General features: G+C 51.4%; 1 protein-coding gene across 1 annotated transcript in view; it reads left to right on the top strand.

Annotated features, from left to right (window-relative positions):
- AJAP1 (adherens junctions associated protein 1) overlaps positions 1-15,158 on the top strand; it is a 136,556-nt gene that overhangs the window by 20,880 nt on the left and 100,518 nt on the right. The gene's annotated exons all lie outside the window — the stretch shown is intronic.

A 15,158-nucleotide genomic window follows, 5' to 3' on the forward strand; every position in this document is an offset into this window, starting at 1 on the left:
TTTACTAAACAATCTGGTTTACACCAGCGACCAGGTGCCTCACGTTATTCTACAGTTGTTAATGGTGTAGCCCAGGCCAGTTAAACCTGCCCCGAAGATGGTGTGGGCAGAAATTTTAGGAGAGAAAATGGTGAGTGGTTTCTCTCCCCCTAAGGAAGACATTCTGGAGGGTACGGTGGAGTTGCTGCAAAGAAGCTGCATGGAGTCTGCTCGCCTTCCTGCAGGGGCTGGGACGCCCACGTTTAGGAGGAAGCCCGTCTTGTGGGCTCCCAGCTCTGTGTCCTTGTGCAGGCACGGCCTCTCTCTAGGTTGCTTGCTGCTCGTTTTGTGCATCTCCTCTTTCCTGGTTCCTGGACGCTCTGTGTGTTTGGGAGAGGATCCCCGGCGAGTTCATGATGCCCACTCCTGCAGAGGCCAGTGTGTACCGGCCTTGCCGCCTAGTGTCATTTTTGGGGCTAGTGTCTTAGTCACGCTCCTCCGATTTCCTCATCTTCCATGCACTTGCGCATTCTTTATTTTTTTTTAACCAGTTCCAAAAAAAGATGATTTGTGTGAAGGGAGTGAAAATTGAGTTTATTTACGACAAATCAGTAGAATCCAAACTTTGGCAAAGAAATCCAGAAGAGGCCACCCGCTTCTGAAACACATCTGGTTGCATCACAGAACGTGAAGCTTCCGGTCCAGCTGGCTTGGTTAGACTCTGACCCTAGCTCTCATCCTCCTGGGGGCCTGAAGCCGCCTGCATCACCCCTTCTCAGAAACAGTGAAACCAACGCTGCTTCAGGGACTCTGGGAAGTCAGCTTTGAAATCATGTGAGACTGAGAGAGAGGGGCCGTTCCTTGGGAAATCCAGCCCACAAAGTAATCAGGAGATGATGGGGGGATGGGAGCGAGGGAGACAGGATTGTCGGGTACCCAGCTCATCTGTCATCCAGACTTTGGGGACAACATACTCTCAAACAGATCTTTGCTCTCAGTATTTGCACCAAGGGGCACAGGCAGCACAGAATTAGCCACTTGAAGTTTTTAGCCTGTAGATGCCAAAAGGGGTATTGCATTCTTGAATTTGCCAAGAGTGGGAAGAACATGTGCAATGCTGTTGGCTACAGAGTTTCAAAAAGAAAATAAAATGGCCAGGGGCAGTGGCTTATGCCTGTAATCCCAGCACTGTGGGAGGCCGAGGCTGGTGGATCACCTGAGGTCTGGAGTTCGAGACCAGCCTGGTCAACATGGTGAAACCCTGTCTCTACTAAAAATACAAAAGTTAGCTGGGTGTGGTGGCGTGTGCCTGTAATCTCACGTACTCGGGAGGCTGAGGCAGGAGAATTGCTTGAAACTGGGAGGCAGAGGTTGCGGTGAGCTGAGATCGTGCCACCACACTTCAGCCTGGGCGACAGAAATGAGAATCCGTCTCAAAAAATAAAAGAAAAGCAATTAACCAAAATGCCTCTAATGCGATGCTATGAATTTCACATGATCAGGGGTTGGTAAGTCTGGGTAAGTGACATGTGGCTGGGATGCTGCCAAGGGGACCCACCAGCAGACAGTCAGGGTGGGCTGCAGTTGCCTGCAAGTTCTTGCTTTGTAGGGCTCCTAAAGGTTGAGGATTCCGACCTCACACATCCCTGATTCCACGAATAGAGAGGCTGCCCTGTGTGTGCAGCTGCCCGGCTGATTAATTGCTTTTATTTGTAGTAAATAAACTCTTCAAATGCAGGAGGGCTTCCACAGGAGCTGGCCAGCGGCTTTTCTCTCCTGTTTTCAGAGGGGATTCCACTTCTCTTGGCCCACTCTGTGACGCCAAGCAGATGACAGAGAAGGGATTAAGGAGGGAAGGAAGGATTTAAAAAAATTTAACATCTGAAACCAAGGCTTGCCATTCAGTGGGCATAAAGCCAGGGTGTGCAGGAGAAACTCTTTTAAAAAGTCAGCCAGCGGGTATTCATATGGGGTAGATGATATTCCAGGTAATGCTCTGAATGAAAATGACATGCATTCAAAAAAAAAAAAAAAACATTATGTGCATGTGTGTTGAGGTCATTAGAATCCAGTGGCTAAATATATCTCATAGGTGATGAAAATGACATGGTTCCTTTCTCTGTCCATTGTGGTGCTGGAGCCAACTATTGCTTCCAGTTGGAATGCCAACTCACTAATTTTCATAAAACATATAAATATCAGGTGAGGAGGAGTGCTTGTTATGTTCATGAGTAGCACATTTCCTGGTGGCTTGTGGAGGATGTCGATCAGCCCTGATGCCGTCAGATGGTGGGTACAGCAGCCCCCAGTGGGGTGGGTTGATGCATTTCCCACACACAGCAGAGAAAGCCATGCCAGCAAGACTGCAACAGGGTGTCCCTTTCGCCAGTGCTAGGGGCTGTGCTGAATTACCATCTCCCTTGTGAATCTTTCCTGTGGCCTGAAATTCATAGCATTCCTTTGGGTGCAGTTGAAGAAGAATGAATATTTGTGAAGCAGTTAGAATAGTGTTGGGTAGAAATGAGCACTTGAAATTGTATCACAAATATGAGTGAATCTGGTCTAGGAGTGTGCACTGCTATCTATTGGTTACATACTGCTCATTCACAAATGACCACAACTCATACATATCATCTCACATGTTCCCTGGGTCAGGAGTCTGGGCACAGCTTAGCTGGGCCCTGTGCAAGGCTGAAACCAGATGTTGGCCGGGTCTGTGATCTCATCAGAGGCTCAACTGGGGAAGGATTTACTGCCAAGCTCTTGTGGTTGTTAGCAGCATGCATTTCCTTGAAGGCTGCCTGACAGAGGGCCTCTGTTTTCTGCTGGCTGTCAGTGCCTCACCCTGCAGCCCTCTCCAAATGATAACTCACAAGCCAGCAAGGGAGAGAGTGCCCTAGAGAGATGGATGTTACAATCTCATGTACCGTTATCACAGAAGTAACATCATTACCTTTGCTGTATCCTGTTGGCTAGAAGTGAGGCATGGGTCCCACCCACACTCGAGGGAATGCACCATCTAAGACTGAACACCAGGAGGTGGGGACCCTGCCTGCCTCCTTAGAGCATGTCCACCACTGTGGTCATTTGCTCTCTTTGGGCAGTTACAAATAATCCCTAACATTTATTGACTTGACAGGACTGTGAGCCAGATGCATCTCATTTAAAATATCTTATGTAATCCTCATAGCAACCCAGTAGGTATGCTCCTATCCTAATCCCCATTGCACAGCTCAGAAAGCCAATTCCCAGAGAGGTTCAGTAACTTGCACAAGGCTACACAGTATGCATTCAAACTGCACAATCAGGTGCACCTGCCCTTAACTGCGTCATCCTAGAAGGCCAAGGGCAAGCTGCTGACCAAGACCTGGACTCTGGGAGACAGCTCAGTGCCATGCATTTGCCAGCTTTCTCAAGTTTGGAAGAGAACCATCCTGTTTCAAACAGCAGCCTAACACTTGGCAACCTGCTGCCTGACGTAGTAATTTCTCTTGACAGTACTCATCACCATGGGATCCACTGTGCACTTTACACATTGGCTTCTCTCCTGCTTGTCTCCTTTCCTGGGACCTGAACTCCAGTAGGGCAGTGAGTTTTGTCCCATGTCCCCAGCTACTAGAGCAAAGACCCACAAATAGCAGGCACATGAGAAATATCTGAGTGATGAATGAATGAATGAATGTTATTTATATTCTGGAATCTTTATTAGGGGCCTCAGATCATAAGTGACCTGAGGACTTCAGGCTGTCTGCATTAGATTAGCATGGCCACCATAAAGTACTACAAACTGGGTGGCTTAAAATTATAGAAATATATTATCTCATAGTTCTGGAGACTAGATGTCCAAAATCAAGGTGTTTGCAGGGCCATACTCCCTCTGAAATCTGTAGGGTAGAATCCTTCCTTGCCTCTTCCAGCTTCTGGTGGTTGCTGGCAGTCCTTGGTGTTTCTTGGCTTATAGATGCATCATTCAAATCTCTGCCTGCACTTCACATGGCCTTCTTCCATCCACATGTGTCCTTGCCTCTTCTTATAAAGACATCAGTTGTATTAATCAGGGTTCTGCTTAGAAACAGAACCAATAGGGTGTGTGTGTGTGTGTGTGTGTGTGTGTGTGTAGAGAGAGAGAGAGATACTTACAAGGAGTTGGCTTACATGATCAGGGAGGCTGAGAATCCCCAAGAGCTGCAGCCAGCCAGCTGGAGACCCAGGAGAGCTGATGGTGTAAGCTCTCATTTAATACTGTAGAACTGAGAACCAGAAGAGCTAATGTTATAGTTCCAGTTCAGAAACTGGCAAGCTTGAGACTCAAGAAGAGCTGATGTTTCAGTTTGAGTCTGAAGGCAGGAAAAGACCAATGTCCCAGCTCACAGCAGTCAGGCAGAGAGAGTTCCCTCTCTGTCAGTCTTCTATCCAGGCCTTCATCTGATTGGATGAAGCCCACCCACATTACAAAGAGCAGTCAGCTTTACTTAGTCCACTGATTCAGATGTTAATCTTATCCATGAACACCCTCACCCACACACCCAGAGTAATCTTTGACCACACGTCTGGGCACCCTGTAGCCCAGTCAAGTTGACAAGTAAAATTAACCCTCTCACCAGTCATTGGATTTAGGGTCCATGATGATCCAATATGACCTCACCTTAAGTACATCTTCAAAGTCCCTATTTCAAAATAAGGTCACAGTCTGAGGTTCAAAGTGGACATGAACTTGGGGGGACACAGTTCCACCCAGTTACACCCTCCTATGGGAGACAGAGGCTGGGTAGGAGTTGGGTTGTGGGTCAGCCGGCTTTCTTTCTTTTCTACCCTGTAGTGCTCAGAGCCTTGCCCCATAGATGTTTGTGAATGAATGACCATTACAAAGCTGGCCTCCATCCAGGCCACTGATGTCCACTTATCTCTCATGTAAAGCCACCCTTGAGTCTGGTACATATGCTGGGCATAAATGACTTCCCAGAAAAAGGGAATTAAAGCTGTGTTTTCAGGTGCACTGGAGTTTTTACATATAAATGTATAAAATTTGTTTCCATTCCAGTAAGAATGGTGAAGTTCGGTGTAGCATTGCTACTTATGATCTTTGATTCCATCCCAAGCATCTTTCTAGTGGTGTTTTTTATGTGGACTTTTGGCTGAAGTAGAGTAGAAATGGACTATTTCTGTGTGGGATTACATTTTAATGTCTTATAACCTGTACAATATATGAGCTAAATAATAGGGCTTTGGCATTAGAATTCAGGCGGATTTGGAAATATAGCAAAGATAAACTTCTGAGCAAGTTCTGTTTGAAATGGAGTGTTCTCTAGCACCCGTTATTGGTTTAAAATCCTGGGGGGAAGAGTTAAATAAATCAAAGAGACAGGTGCAGTTTTTAGATTAAACAGCCAAACTCATACAAAATCCCTTTGTCTAGACTGGACAAACATCAAGTGTTATTTCAGACAGTTTGATGAAATGCCCCACTGTTAACCCGCAGCCCGCTAAATGCCCACAGTGTTTGGTAAAGCCCTTTGGAAGCCCGTGTTTTCAGCAGCACGGACAGTGTGCAAAATTGCCACAGACTGCAAGGGAGAGGAATGTCAACTGGGCCACACTGTTGGCGTCCCCCTCCGCCAGCCCCAGGCCAAGGAAAGGAGGCTGGGTGCCTGCCAGAGTGAGGCAGGGGCCGCCAGCCACACCCACCCCGGGCGCAGGCCTCTGGGAAGACCCATGAGACAGCCAGAGTTCTAGCAAAGGGCCCATAGGTAGTAATTTTTCTGCCTTTCTCGGGCTCTGGGCTTCTGGCCTGCAGAAGGGCTAGGTTCTGGCCATATTCCGGGCATTTCTGCTTACCTTGTTCAGACAGGTACAGCTGGGGCAGAGAGCACAGGCTTAGACAGAGGCCATGGCTGGAGGCAGAATATTTTTCCTTCTCATTCTGACCAAGCCTCACTGCCATCAGAGGCACTGGACAAAGCAAGGTCTCTCCAGAATAGTGCACCCTGGATTTGTCCCCCTCTGCTCTAAAGGAGAGGCAGACCATATGCAGGAAGGCCGCATGCTTGGGATTAGACAGACCTGATGGGGCACAGCGGTGAGCTCTATGAACTTCGGCGATTCACTCATGATCTCTGCCTCAGTCTCCCCACCTGCAAAATGAAGGGGATGACAGCAGCCTCCGGGAAAGCTTCTCTGGAGCCTGCCAGTTCCAGTTGCTGCTCTGAGTTCTGGTATAATCCTCATAGCAATCCTATAATGATCTTCATTTTACAGACGAGGAAACTGAAGCATAGAGAGTGCGAAGAACATAGTAAGGCCACATATCCAGGAAGTGCCAGGGCTACGAGCACTGTAGGGAGTCTGATGCAGAGTCCACCAATGATACTGTGGTCCACTGATGATGCTGGGAGGCCTTGAATTGGCCACACATCCAATTTCCGAACTTCAGAGCTGGTAAACGTGCAGGCTGCATGCATCTTAGAACCCATGAAATAGGGAGGTGTGGACGTGGCAGGCTGTGTTGCTCATCGATGGTCTTCACATGGTGCCTGATCAGTGCTGTTGTAGTTGCTAAAATGGTAGCTCCCTGATCTTAAGCCTCAGAGATGCTTTGTTTATTTCCAAGTGGAGCTTGGCCACCTTCCCCTATGCATCTCCCTCCCCACAACCATGCTTGGGCCCCACTTCCACCGAAGACTATGCCCAGAATGCCTTTTCTCCGAGCCCAGCCATGAGGCCCTATCAGCCCTTTCCGGCAGCTGAAGTCTTCACCAGCCCTGAGTTTTCATGGCCGCATCTGTGCTCTGTGGCTCCTGCATGGAGGTGGCCTGGTTTCTGCTCTTTCACGAGTGGTGATCTCTACCCAGGACTACATTGTGTGGTTCCTGTATCCTCCCTCCAACCCCTAATGGCCACCAGAGCTATGCTGAGCCCTTCGTAGGGTTTCAGACATGAATGTGATGATGGCGATGATGATGTTGGTGATGAGGATAGTGGTAATGATGATAATGATGATAGTGGTGATAATGGTGGTGTTGATGGTGGTGGTGATGGTGATGATGGTGATGATGGTGATTATGGTGATGGTGATGATGGTGATAATGAGAATGATTGTGATTATTCCAAAAGGAGTAAGGCTGCACCATTTTCCAGCTGTGTCAGTCCAGGCCCCAGTTGGCCCTTGGCCCCTTGGAGTCCAGCCACATACTGTGTAGGATCCAAGTGCCCTGCTTGCCAGAGCTCCAGCACTCTTAATGGCAAGAGTCAGATGGTGGGGGTTCAAATATGGACTCTTACCTGCTGTGTAGTCTTGGTTGTAGTACTCCCCTTCTCTGTGCCTCTCTCTCTCATCTGTAGAATGGGGTTAATAGCAACATCTGTCCTTCAGGGGCATGGGAAGAGTAAAATGATTAATACCTGGCACTGGGCCTGCCCAGAGTGCCCAGGGAAGATCAGCTGATAGTCTCACTTGACCCGCAGAGCTCAGAATCAGCATCCCTGGAAGCCTTGTTAAAATACAGCTTCGTTGGCCCACCCTGTTTCCAATTCAGTGGTCTGGGCTGGGTCTGAGCATAAGCATTTCTTACCAGTTCCAGGTGACGCTGGTGCCACTGGCCTGGGGACCCAACTCTGAGGACCCTTGAGCCTGTCCATCCATTTCAGTGGGTCCACTGGGACGTTGATATATGGGAAAGGCAAATGTGACCTCAGACATTCAGGAAAGCAAAGAAATGTAGGCAAGGAATTTCTACGGGTTTTAGGAAAGTGTTTCGTCCTGCACTGGGTACCCACAGTCTATCCCCCTAGGGACTCTTGCAAATATACTTGACTCAGATCTCCATGGGACCCACCTGGCTGAAAACAAGCTGTCACACCACCTTCCTCTCACTTGTCCCACAGCCATTTGAGGGCACTCCCTGTGTGCCAGCTCCCGAGTAGTGATGGGGCTCGGGGGCAAGGAAAGAACATCACTGTCCCCAGAGAGGCCAGGGTGGGACTTGCATAGGTGCAGTGTTAGAAGGTCAAGAAAGTCTGATGCGTAGGGCAGGGGGCACTGAGGAGGAGTATGCATGGTGAGGGGCTTCCTAGGGAGCATCAGATGCACGGGCATTCATAAGACACAAACACACAGGGCAGGGTGAGAGGGAGGCATGAAGAATGGGGAGGAAGGAGATGGAGGAAGGAGAGGAGTGAGCAGAGGGCCCCGGGAATGGCCTGGAAAAGGCTGAGCCCTTGGATCCTCTGGGTTGGTGCATCTGGGCTCACCTCAATGGATTTGGGAAGATTTAGTTTCATGCCTGACTCTGAAGCCCCCAAGTTGAGCAAATGTTGCTGTTGTCTGCATGTGCAGGGCGGGAATGCATCCCCAGCTGTTAACACGCTGATAATTTTACTCGGTAGAAACCATGTTCATTCCATTTGCTCCTGGCTCAGCACATCTCCAGGTTTAAGAGTTCACGGGGCAGGCGGGAGGAGGAGGAGGCCATGAGGCTCACCTCCCGCCTGGGTCTAGGAAGCTGCACATCGGCCTTTATGAGTGTTCTGAGCGCCTGCTTTCTGAGTCATCACCGTCATGGGCTACAGGAAGGAGAGACCAGGGAGCAAGGTCTAGGGCAGCCTTGTGGCCAGCCTGGCCACCTGGGGGAGGGGAAGGGAGTACCTGGAGCACATTCTCAGGGGGCCTTCTTTCCAGGAGCTGTTTCTCACCACTTCCTAGACATTCTCAAGCCATGGCCTTTCCTGGGTAGAATCCTGGGTTGAGATGGTTTTTGCAAGCACTTCCAGCTTTTCACGTGCCTCCAAATGGACCTACATCTTAATCATTCAAGACAGACAGACATCTATCCATTTCACAGGTGGGAACCCTGAGGCACAAAGATGTCACTGTCTGGGGGCTGCTGGTAAATGCAGAGCAGATCTAAAGCCCCCAACTCCATGCAATGGGATCGCCGTTGATTCCATTCAACTCGCCTCACCTCCCCCAGCCCCTTGGCTCTGCCAGCCTCCTCCACCAGAGTTGTCATAGGGGCCACAAGGAACCAGCAGATCTCTTTCCTTGGGAAGCCAGGCCCATTGGCAACCTCAGAGGATGGAGTCAGACCTGATCCCAAGCCATTGTCTTCTGCCTTTTGTCATAAGTCATTGTGGCAGGAGGAAAAAAGGCCCAACAACAAAGGCACCCTCCTGCTGCTGGAGTTTCCTCTCCCAGCAGGTCTTCTCTGGAGGATGCAGTCTTGGCCCTGAACCCCCTCTGATCTGTCCAGCGTCCAGCATCTGTGTGACAGCCAGCTTTCTCGGCACCAGAAACACAGCGATGGTGCATGGCTGTGTCCACAACCAAGAGCTGTGAAATCCTCCAAGTCCATAAATCATGGAAAACAAGGACATAACCTTGGTTCTTTCTGCACCATCAATACATTACCTAATTCAATCATAAAATGGAAGAGCGGTTCCATTTGTATAATTCCGTATGAAAAATCAGCAGATTTTGCATTTTAAATGCTGCCTGCATAGCCTCTCCACAGCGCTGAGCACAGCCTCCCTTTGATGGAACAAGTGTCAAATAGAAAGGATATAAACAAGCTCCCATGTCACTACCTTCCTGAGGACGCTTATTTAGGGGGTCTTTTAATGCCTGGCTGTGATGGTTTATGTGCAAATGGTCTGCAAGCTGCTAACAATTTGTATTTCACAATTTGCTGGAGCCTGGCAGGAGCCATAATCCCATCCAATGGCATCGACAGATCACCCAGTGCAGTGTCTTGTTTTCCAGCTGCTGCTGGAGGAGCTCATTGCTGGGACCCAAGACCAAGACCCTGCCCCAGGCAAAGGAGAGGCAAGCTTCACAAAGAAGGCTCCTTGGCGCCATGTTAGGGTGCACCGTGGGGACCTCCCCTCTGCCTGCTTGGTGGGGTCAGGTGCCATCTGGTCATCCAGAGGCTGCAGGGCTGGGCTCTGCAAGGTCACTGCAGCCCATTGTCAGGATTGAGGATGGCAGGAAGTGTCAGAGGACAGAGGGACCTGGGTGGCCATCAAATGCACCCCAAATTTGAAAGGACCCCTTCGTTTAGGGATCACCTCTTGTTTTCTGCAAGTAAATCCAAACTTCAGGCTTGAGAGCAGAGCTGTTTCTTCTCCTCAGAGGTTTTTCCTGGGTATCTGGCACGTGCCAGGCACGAGACAGCTGATGGTTGATAGTTGCTGACAAAATGACGTGGCCTCATCCTCACGTCTTCCTTGAAGCTGGTAGTGTCTCCTCACTGAGCAGCTCCTTAACAAATACCACAACTGTGTTAGATTCCTGGTGCAGTCATTACAAATTACCACGAATTGGGTGGCTTATAACAGCAGACATTTGTTGTCTCGGTCTGGCAGATAGAAGTCCAAAATCAAGGTGGGATGAGCTGGGTTCAAGGTTCAAGTTCCTACCCTTGATTGCCCTGCCTTCCTCTGCTGTGCTGCAGCTGGGTTGCAGAGGGCTGAGTTGAAATTCTCTTTTTTCCCTGAGTGCGTGGGTAAGTCCATTAATTTCTTTGGGCTCCCAGAATAACCCCATCTCCAAAAGGAACACCCCATACATAGTTATTCGGCTTCAATAAGTAAATAAAATGATAAATCCCAGTCTTTATGGATAACACACCAATTCAGTGCATAAGCCCACGCCAGCCTTCCGCAGAGCTTTGCTGAGCAGGAGGCCTTCAGTGGGAATTCATTTCTCACTGTTACTGTTCTGATCTCAACGCCATGAAATAAAAAGGGAGAGTCACTTAGATGCTCACGTGGATGGAGCTCTTCTTCTAGAAAGGCTTGCTCTTCCCCGCTGAGGTCAGGAGGCCAGTGTGGCCCTGACCTTTGGCTCTGGGGCGAGGTGAGCCCCGTTGTCCCTGTGTCCCCTTCAGCCTGCAAAAGCTGCATGCCCTCCAGTCTCTCAGTGTGGCCTCCGTTCTCTGATGCACTCACTTTTATTAGCCCTGCTTCTAGGATGTCAACCTCCAAGCAAAGGGAATCTCCACTTCTGCAGAGAGGGTCAGAGCTGATGGAGTGCCCCTGAGGTTGGGCTGCCCACTTCCTGCCCAAGTTGACCAGGGCTGCCTCTGCCAGCTGCAGAGCACAACCAACCCCCTGCAAGGCCATGTGCTCAACACCATGGATGGGGACAGGAACCTGGAGCCCCATCCCTCCTTCCAACCTCTGTGTAGGCCTTTTCCTTGCTCTTTCCTTTCCTCCTCTTTACAGAATCCATTCCATAGACATGGACAATAATTTAGTTTTAGAAATCGTGATCACAACCAGAATGCAGGCTTGGGGACCTGAACGCCTCTTGAAAGCCACCATAGGCACTCGCTATGTAGTGAGACCCTGGGAGAGTTTATTCTGGGAAGCCGTGGATGGGTTTCCACAATCTGCCATGACTGGTGCCTCAGCTGTTGAGATAACTTTCCCTTAAGCGGAGCATAAAAATGTGTAGAAATGCTGGCACACCCTCCATCAGCCTCAAAGCACTGATTGAGGTCATGCTCAGCGTGAGGTCAAGCCTTTGTCCGGGCAGCCTGGGGGCAGCCTCTGGGCTGGGGCCAAGACCCCTGCGGTCCATGGGGAGGGCAAAGGTCAAATGTGACCAGATAAGACAGAGAAGGAACAAGGAGTTTCAGGGGAAGACAGTGGAAGGTTCTGCTCTCTCGTAGCTACGGCTGCTTTAGGAAAATAGGACATTGGCACCTGGATTGTGATGACTCGAGCCACAGCTGTTCAGTGCCAAACTGAATCATAGAGTGAACGTCCCTGTCACTCTGAGAAGAACGAGAGCTCCGTGCTAGGGGAGTCAGCCCAGGCAGAACGCCCAGCCCAGGGAGGTGTCAAGGAAGGGCAGGGGCACCAGCTCCATCCATTCATCCATCCATCCATCCATTCACTCATTCATTCATTCAGCCTCCTTCATCCGCCAGGCCTCTGTATGGGAGGTGCTGGGGACACAGAAGTGAACTGAGACCCCAGACCACACAGGAGACCAACGATGAACAAACCCTGCACAGCTGAGGAAGGGACTGCAGCTCTAAGTGGCCACTGGTGAAGAGCAGGGCCCACAGAACCTTTCCCTGGGGTCCAACCTGTCCCAGTGAGCTGGAAGGCCTCCAGGGAAGGAGGCGTTTCTGCCGAGGCTGGAGGACACAGCAGTAGGGAGTCAGGATAGGGAAGGGGGCAGCTAAGGCTGGGCTGTGCTGGGCGAGGCCGGAGAGGTGGCCTCAGTGAGGCGGGGGTCCCTCGGAGCGCCCAGTAGTCTTGGGAGGGAAGTGACACTTAGGAGGTTGGTGGCATGTCGCCCAGGGCATTGGCGTGCGTGGGGAGCGGGGACATGTACTCACTGTGACCACACATGGGGCAGGTGCCATCCAAGAGAGACAGCCAGAGAGGGAGAGAGAGACTGAAGTCCTCAGGTGAAATGCAACCTGTAAGAAATGTAACTATTCTGGTTGACATTCAAACACGGTCTTATGTAGTGAAAACATTCAAGGTGTAGCTTCTCACTTAAAAACAAACAAGTGATTTACCTGAAAATAGACTTCTGGAAAAGAAAGGATCCTGATGGGGCCGGGCACGGTGGCTCACACCTGTAATCCCGGCCCTTTGGGAGGCTGTGGCGGGCGGATAACCTAAGGTCAGGAGTTCGAGACCAGCCTGGCCAATATGGTGAAACCCCATCTCTACTAAAAATAAAAAGTTAGCCGAGTGTGGTGGCATGCACCTGCAATCCCAGCTACTCAGGAGGTTGAGACAGGAGAATTGCTTGAACCCCGGAGGCAGAGGTTGCAGTGAGTTGAGATCGTGCCACTGCACTCCAGCCTGGGTGACAGAGTGACAGTCCGTCTCAAAAAAAAAAAAAAAAAAAAAAAAGAAAGGATCGTGATGCCCTTCTTGTTTTCCTTGACATGGCGATGACCCCATACTCGAATTGTATTAACTCGGGAAGTTCACAGGAGGACGCTGAGCCCATTATCTCCCTTCTACAGGTGGAGAAACTGAGGCAGGGAGGCATCTGGTGAGCCACCCTGCCCTGCTCACTCAGAGCGGGTGCCCCTCTAGTACCCACTGGTGGGAACAAAGCCTCTCACATACGTGCTCAGGCCAAGAGTCTGAGACCCCCGCCTGCCCCCCCACACGCCTGTGGGGGGTGAGGGTTCCTCGGGGACCATGGCCTGCAGCTTCAGTCTTCAGTTCCTGAAGTCATGTAGAGGGAATGGGTGTCCAGAACGGTCCCTGACAGAGTGTAGGGAGAGAGAAACACACCGACGTCCTCGCCCCAAAAGAGGTTTCAGACACAATTACCGAGAAATCAGAACGACGCGCCTGGTATGAATTCAGCTGATTAAGGCGGTTAAATTGTTTTTCCCTTGCCAAAGGGTTGCCCGATTAACAACTAAACAAGCAATTTGTTGCACCTAAAATACCTATTTTCTGATATATTGGCAAGGAGAGTGGAGCCTCGCGCAGCCCACCCACGAGGAGGCGGAGGGCAGGAAGGCAAGGCCCAGCAAGGCGGAGGCGGGAGGCATTCCTGGCAGGATCGTGCACATGGCAGAGGGGCCAGAAGCCTCTGAGCCGATGGCCCCGAGGGCCCTGGCTGGAAGTGGTGGCAGGTGAAGGCCGGACAAGGTGCAGGATGGGGGTGCCTGGAAGGCCTGGGCTTGGTTTCAGCTCCCTGGGTGAGAAGCACCAGGACAGGATACTGGACTTGGAGGGTCCATTTCCTCCACCTTGAAACACAGCTTTCGGGGTTGACTGTTGCTCCCAGGAGTCATGAGCATCCGGCATGAGCACGAGCGTGAACCTGCTTTCAAGCTGTAAAGCTCCCAGCACAGCTGAGCCTGGGAAAAAATTCAGGAGAGGCAGAGAAATCCTGGCAGCTGGGAAACAGCCCCGCCAAGGCCGCCCCCTCTCGCGGTTGCACAGCAGCAGAGGGGACAAGAGCCTGGAGGGGACAGGTCAGGGGAGAGGCTGGTTCTCTTGCTTTCCTTCCAACTAGAAAAGGGGTGACTGTCCCTCAGCCAGGCTGCCTGGCCTGGGGCAGCATCCACATTTCATCACTGCCCCCCGTTGAGACCCCCCAGTCCCCGTCCCTCCTGGCCCTGTAGGAACTTCGTGCACACCTGGCCAGTGATGGATGCATTTTCCACTCGCTGACAAAGACAAGACTCAGTGCCTGCCCTGGAGGGGTAGTGTGCAGCATAGGGCGGCACCACTGCCCAGGGCCGGGAAGTACCCCTTTCCCCCCAGGAGGCCCGAGGAGGGGATGCGCCCATCCAGACCCTCCAGGAGGTTTGTAGGCTCTGAAGTCAGTCCCCTCCTTCACTGTCACCAGGGCCTGTCCCTGAGGCAGGGCTGCTGCCCACCCTTCTACCACCGAGAGGTCCCAGATGCTGAGCTGGGTCTGCAAAGTCCAGCCCTTCCCCACCTTCAGCTACTTGTGTGACCTCTTGTTGCAAGGATGGGAGCCCATGGAATGGCCACTGGCAGCCCCCATAGCTCTTTGTCATGGAGCCACAACCAGGAGCTGTCACCAGGGGTGCATGGAGGTGGCTGCAGCATGGTAGAGGGGACATCACGGCTGCTTTCTGCGCCTCTTGTCTGATGGTTGCAGAGCACTGCCCCTGTCTGGGAGAAACACCGCATCCCCCACTTTTATTGGGTGTCACTGTGCCTGAGTCCTGGATCCAGACAGACCTTATTTCATCTGATCCTCTCCACCAATCCCGGAGACAGGCATCTTAGTGCCCATTTTACAGATGGGGACACAAAGCATAAACAGCTGTCTCAGGCCACACGGTCCACAGAGAGAGAACTTCCCTGAGTTCTCTCCACACTCAGGTCCTGGGACCATTTCTGGCAGAAGGGAAGCCTCCACCCGGCTGCTGGTGCCTGAGCAGGGGGCGTCTTTGCTTGAGTCCACCTGACTTCTTATCCAGGGAGCAGGGACCTTGGGGGTCAAGTGTGTGCTGGGCCATTGGCCTGGTCTGACTTCCGTGCCCTGTGCTGGACTCGGCCTCACAGAAGGGCAGGCCATGTGTGCCTGGTCACTGTGCGGACCGGATAAGCCTGAAGCCAGGGGTGCCAGGCTGAGGCCTGGGGTGAGGAGGGCCACTGAGCGAGATTGCAACCCCAGGGTCAGAAACGCAGGCTGATGCACTGTGGGTGACTCATGG

This window comes from Nomascus leucogenys, chromosome 24 (genome assembly GCF_006542625.1).
Source record: "Nomascus leucogenys isolate Asia chromosome 24, Asia_NLE_v1, whole genome shotgun sequence".
NCBI lineage: Eukaryota > Metazoa > Chordata > Mammalia > Primates > Hylobatidae > Nomascus > Nomascus leucogenys.